Below are 6,000 nucleotides of genomic sequence, written 5' to 3' on the forward strand. Positions count from 1 at the left end.
GAGTCGCACCAGGCAGGGTGATGTACCCCTGTGGTGCCCTGTAGATCCGGAAGCTAATGTCTCCTGCTCCACTGACTCCCCTCCAAAGGGAGATAAAATTACGTGCCTCACAGGACGGCAAAAAAACTGAATAACGTGGTCCGTAATGTGAACGGGCTCTGGGCACTGTAAAAAGTCTGTAAAGGGAAATTTCCATTTACGGGTGGGACCGGAGCGCCTTCCATTAGTACGTAACATGCACAGAAGACCAGCCAGAGGGCGGGCCCTGGCCCTCGTGTCCTGCGTACGTTAATTATTTAGTCCTCTGAAGGAGAAGCAGGTGTCATCCTCATTTTGCATTTTGACACAGAGAGGACAAGGGACTTGCTTGAGGCCCCACAGCTGGCAGGAGGGTCAAGATGGATTTGGCTCAGGCAACGCAGCGACCAGCCCCAGGGCCCTGATGGCTGCACCCTGCGTCGTCTGTGCTGGGCCTCCCAGCCTGGCTGACAAGTGTCTGCGTGCACACAGGCTCTTAGGAGCCGTCCTGTCCACCAGCTCTCACCCTTTGGGAAAGTTCAGGCAGCCTCCTCTGCAATGTACGGATGTTCTCATTTATCAGAATGCACACAAGCTTGCCTTTCCCCAGCTTCCCTGTGAGTAATCAGTGGGGTTTCTCCTCAGAGGGTTGCAGGCAGGTCCCTCTTGTCATCTGGGCAATGGACAGAGACAGCATACCTGTAGGAGCTGACAGGCCCTGTCGCCAGGGGCCACTGGCCAGGGTGGTGTCTGCTGCCTCCCCATCTTCTCCCTGCAGATCCCTGCAGACTTGGGGTCCAGCTGCCAGGTGGGGGATCTGCCAGAGGGAGGGGGTGCAGCTGGTGGGAGGGGGGCACGAAGCCACATGCTGAGCATGGGGACAAGGGAAGCCCTCCCACCCGTCTGGGAGGTGCAGAGCTCAGACAGAGGCTCTCTGGAGGACCAAGGAGGCTGGGCCCAGTCCCAGCTCATCTTCAGAGCAGGAAGGTGCCCCCAGCTCTGGCCCCGGTGCGGCTCCAGGCCCTGCTCTAGATGACCCCAGTGATTCTGGAAGGAAGGGTGCGGCTGTCCTCTACAGGGTGTCTGGCCTTGGAGTCCCCCCACCTGCCTCCATGCTCTGGTATCAGACAGGCACACACCCTTTCAAGCTTCTGCTCCTCCCTCCGTATAAAGGGGAACAGCTCCTATCCCTAGGCTGCTGGAAGGTGTGAATGTGGCCACTGAGCACCCGGGCCTCGAGGAGAAGCTACTGTTTCGGTTCTGTCAGACGCTGGCTACTGGGAGAGCTGGACATTAAGATCAGAGGAGGCTGACCTCCCAGGGGCCTAGGCCCCTCCCAGGCCCTGCAGCTTCCAGCCACAGCTCCGGCCTCAGGCCACTGGGGAGGGCGCCGTCAGCCCAGAGCTAACCATGACCCCCATCCCCATTTTTCTGGCATCTGATTCCAGTAGCACGTTCCTCCTGCCTTGGGCCTGACAGCGTAGGGTGCCAGGGGACCCCTGCCCCCACCCCACCAAGGGAGGGCACCAACGGGTGAGGTCTCACACTGGGAGGGGCTGAGCTGGATCTGTCCCAGGCTTTCTAATCTCATCGCTGCTTTTCTCCGGAGCCACACGAAACCATCCTCTACACGGAACTTAAAATCCGGCTTAGAAAGCCAGGGAACAAGCATTTAAAAGAGATTTGCCATAAATACACAGCACAAAATAACCCTGGAGTCGAACAGGAATTGAAAACACCAGGATGGGTCAGATGCTGGGGTCTGAAGGGTTCAGAGGAGGGGGACAGAGGTAGGGCTGTTTGTTTAAATAAAATGATCCGAAGCGGAGACTCAGTGGTGGTAAAGAAGGAAGCCATGACCCAGAGGAGGACAGTGCCGTGGAGGCCTGGGGCCACTGAGTCCATGGGAGGAGCCGGGCTCCAGGAGGGAGCCAGTCAGCTGCGCCCGCACACCGAGGGAACTCCCTGCCCACTTCTGGTCACGGGGTCTTTAAAACGTCTCTGCCGCTGGCGTCCACACCTGCAGAGCTGTAACAGCTAACATCCATGAAGCCCGGTTCATTGAGTGTTTAGTCTTTCAACACCGTCCATGAAATGGGTTTGCTCTTGAGATCATTCCAAGAGAGCTGAGTCCATCACCCATGGCCCTCGGGCAAGAAGCAGTGAGGCCAGGCATCTAGCGGGGCCCAGACCTGACTCTTGAGCTGCTGACTCCGAGTTTTACGGTGAGGATCGGATGATGATCCCTTCACCCCGGCCGCCACCACATCCCCTACTGATCTGGCCCAAGACCCTTCCCACAGCCTCCCAAGCCCCTGCCCAACCACACTCCCCCGTCCACAGCCCATGCCCCGACGCTCCCTCAGCGCCTCTCTGCACCTGGTGCCCCTCGGCCCCACCGTCTCGGCCCGCTTGCTCCTCAAGCAAGTCTTCTCTGATGGCCCCAGTAAACTCTGCCTACTTAAGAATGTCACTTGCCACCTGGTTCCACAAGAACAAAGTCACTAGTCACTGTAGTCACTGGCTTTCGATACACCCCAAAAGGGGTTCAGGACGGAGATCAGGAATGGGGCACTCTGGGCCCTGGGAAGACTGTCAGAACAGGCCTTCAGACAGTCAGTTATTTTCAGATTTTATGAGCCCAAATTCTTGCATCTCCTCATATCTAGAAAAGCACAAAAACCATTAACTGCAACATCTGCTCCTTGTAACCAGCAGCAACCTTCTACAAAGATGTGTGCTTGATTGAAGGCGTCCTTTCTCCAAAATCACACAGACACCGACCTCCCCCCACCTCTTCCAAGCAGTTCCTCAGAGCTACTGACAGCCTGACTCCCGGGCTACAGTTCTCAGTAAGCCCCCAATTAATGCGGAACTCAGCTCTCATGCTGTGTGCTTTTTTTTTCAGTTGAAAACTCTTAGCAACAATAACTTTTACTGTAGCATTTATCCCACTGTATCATAACTAGGATCTACAGTTTGTTTTTTCCAAGCATCTGGTGAGCTTCTTAAAGGCAACTTTGTATCCCCAGCAAGGAAAAAAGGAAGGGAGGGAGGGAGGGAGGGAAGGGGGAGGGGGTAAGGAGAGGGGGAGGGGGTAAGGAGAGGGGGAGGGCAAACACAAGAGATGCACCAAGCAAAAGGCCTAACAACAGGCATCAGGTCGAATCATTTGAAGTTGCCGATGCTCTATCCCCTTTGTCTACAGATGGGCAATTTTATAAATTTAACTACTGGAATGAAGGTGGGTTTCCCCACTGTCCAGTGCCACCCAAGTCCCACACCTGCCCCTCTGGGGAGCAGGACCCCCACCTCCTCTCTGGGGGCCGTTTATACGTGTCCTGATTGCCCTGATCGGACACATTGGTCCAGAGAGGGGCTCATAAGGTGGGCGTCCGGTCAGGGTTGTTTTGGGGCCGAGTACAGGCCACAGCTGAGTGTCATCACTGAAGGGCTTCCTCTGAGAGGGGAGGCGCAGGTCCCCTGCAGTGACCATGAGGAGAGTCTGCCGCCCCAGCACCAGCCACGCTGAGGCTGTCTCTCCTGGAGGCCTCTGTTCTCTTTCCAGGGCCCCCCATGCCTGGTCTTCCTGCTTCCCAGACCAAGCCCCCCATCTCCTCTCTCCTCTGCCAGCCCAAGGGACGCTCATGGGTCTGGAGTAGGGGGTGGGAGACAGACCTGGGCCTCCTTCCCATCCTGTTCTTGCTAATTCGGGTTGTGACTTCGAACTTCTCCACCCAGTGCCCACCTTCTCTCTGGACCCTCCAACCCAGCTCTGAAGTCAAAGAGGAAGAACGTGCTCTCGGGCTTCTCCACACTCTCCCTAGTCCCTGATTCCCCTCAAGGCAAAAGCTCTCCACTGTCATCTCTTACAAGGGTCAGGAATACGAGGACACAGATTAATTTTTCAAGAGATAATTTCAGCTTGGGCTGGTGCAGGCTGTCACGGTCAAAGGGCCTTTGAAGTTTCCCTAAAATCTTCCCCGGAGACTCAGCACACACATGGCCTGGGGGGCTGGCATTCAAGACTGTCCACGAAATCCTCAGTCTGGTTGCACTTGCGGCTAGCCGGCACTTGAGAGGTTAATCCTGTGTGAGCCCCCCCCCTCCCCCAGTCTCCAGCGCCTCTGGTTTTGGAAGTGTTAAATGTGCCTCTGCTGGCAGTTTGCTCTGCAGCTGAAGCGAGTATCTATCAAAATCCAAGGAAATGCTGCATCCTCGGGGGCTGGAAATCGATAGCTCCTGGCGGGTGGGGTTCTGTGTTAACGAGAGGGATGGGCAGAGCAGGGTGGCTTCTGAAGCCGGACGGGAGGCTCCTCCTGGCCGGCGGGCGACCTCCCAGCCTGCGCAGGTCGGGGAGGGTCTCCTTCGCACTGTGCTTCCTCTCCCGGTCCCCAGGCCTGTGGCTTCACCTCTTCTCTGGCTCCCCCAGTGTGGCTCCTGGCTGGTGTCCCCCACTCCTTCTGTATGCCCCTCTCTGTGCTGCTAATTCTCCACCACTGCCCCCCTTCTGGGGGAGGGGGACCCTAAGTGAGTACCAGGCCACATGGGGCAGGGCAGAGGGCTCAGCTGCCCTTCAGGTGGCCAGGACTCCAGGTGATTGTCCTAGTGGCCCAGGATAAGTCACCAGCCGCTCCACACCTCCATTTGAGCAAAGAAATTGGAGCAAGTGACCTTTTTTTCAGTTTGTTGAGTGATAATTAGCTTCTAATACACGGCACATAGTCAAAGCACACAACTGGGCTGTTTTTCAAAGATGCATACACCTGTGGAGCTGTCAGCACCATCCAGATAACGGTTCTGTCTCCCCCACGATTTCCCAGTGCTCACTGGTCACCCCTCCTCTGCCCTCAACTCTGTTCACAGCCCCTCCCCCCACCAGGCCCCCAGCGGCACACGCTCTGACATCACAGCTAGGTAGCTCAGTTCATATTTTGTGGACTTTCCCGCCAGTGGACTCACAGCGTGTGCTCCAGGCCCGGCGTCCTCCCCTCGGCACAGTTACTCTGCGGCTCATCCACACCGTATCGTGCACCCCTGGTCCTGCCCCTTCTATGCTGAGTAGCGTCCATTGTGCGATACCCCAGAGTTTATTCCTTCATCTGCTGATGGACATTTGGACCGTTTCCAGTTCGGGGCCATGAAACGCTGCTCCGACCGTCCACGTCCAGCCGTCATGTAGCCCTGTGCAGCAGGTGGCTTCTGAGGGCCCTCGGCTCACGGTCCCAGCTCAGCAGCTGCCAAGGCCCATCCACACTTTTCCTTTACTGTGACCCGACACAGGAGGCAGGAAACCACTTGTTCGGGTTCAAACCCCGCTCAGCCACTTGTGGTAGGACCTGTTTAAAGGGGATGGTAACTCCCTACCTCCTGGAGGTTCGTGACACCCTGGCCTGAAGCACTCAGCCCAGCACCAGCACCATGCTCGGACACGGCAGCTGTTGTTTTCTGCATGTGGCTCTGGGAAGATGGATGCAGTACCAAAATGGCTTTGTCTGGGGTCTCGGCAGTCACTGGACCCTCGGTAGTGGCCCTATTTCACAGGGGACTAGCTGAGTGCCCGGGGCCAGGCTTCGAGTTGGGGTTAGCATAGGTGTGTCCTGACACCCTCCCGTCTCATCGGCAGGCAACGGGCAGTGGCCCCGAAGGCCCTCGGGGTTTTTCTAAGTGCTTCTTGGTGATTCCTGAGGGCCCCAAGGGACGGCTCAGCACAGCCGGCCAGAAGGGGGACGTGTCCCCAGGGCCCAGCAGTCCGCAGACATCATGGGGGGTGGAGGCAGGTGGGGCCACCGCCCGCTTCCACCTGCCCACAGGGCTCCAAGCAGCCCTGAGACCAAAAGCCCAGAGAGGCTTCCATGAGTCCTGGCAGGCCCTGGGCCCTTCGGCATCTTTACAGACCGGAACTCTGGCTCTGCGCCGCACTCGAGCATCAGCTTGGGGAGAGTGGGCTACGCCAAGACGACATACAAGCTCACGACCTTG

This window comes from Camelus bactrianus, chromosome 23 (genome assembly GCF_048773025.1).
Source record: "Camelus bactrianus isolate YW-2024 breed Bactrian camel chromosome 23, ASM4877302v1, whole genome shotgun sequence".
Lineage (NCBI taxonomy): Eukaryota > Metazoa > Chordata > Mammalia > Artiodactyla > Camelidae > Camelus > Camelus bactrianus.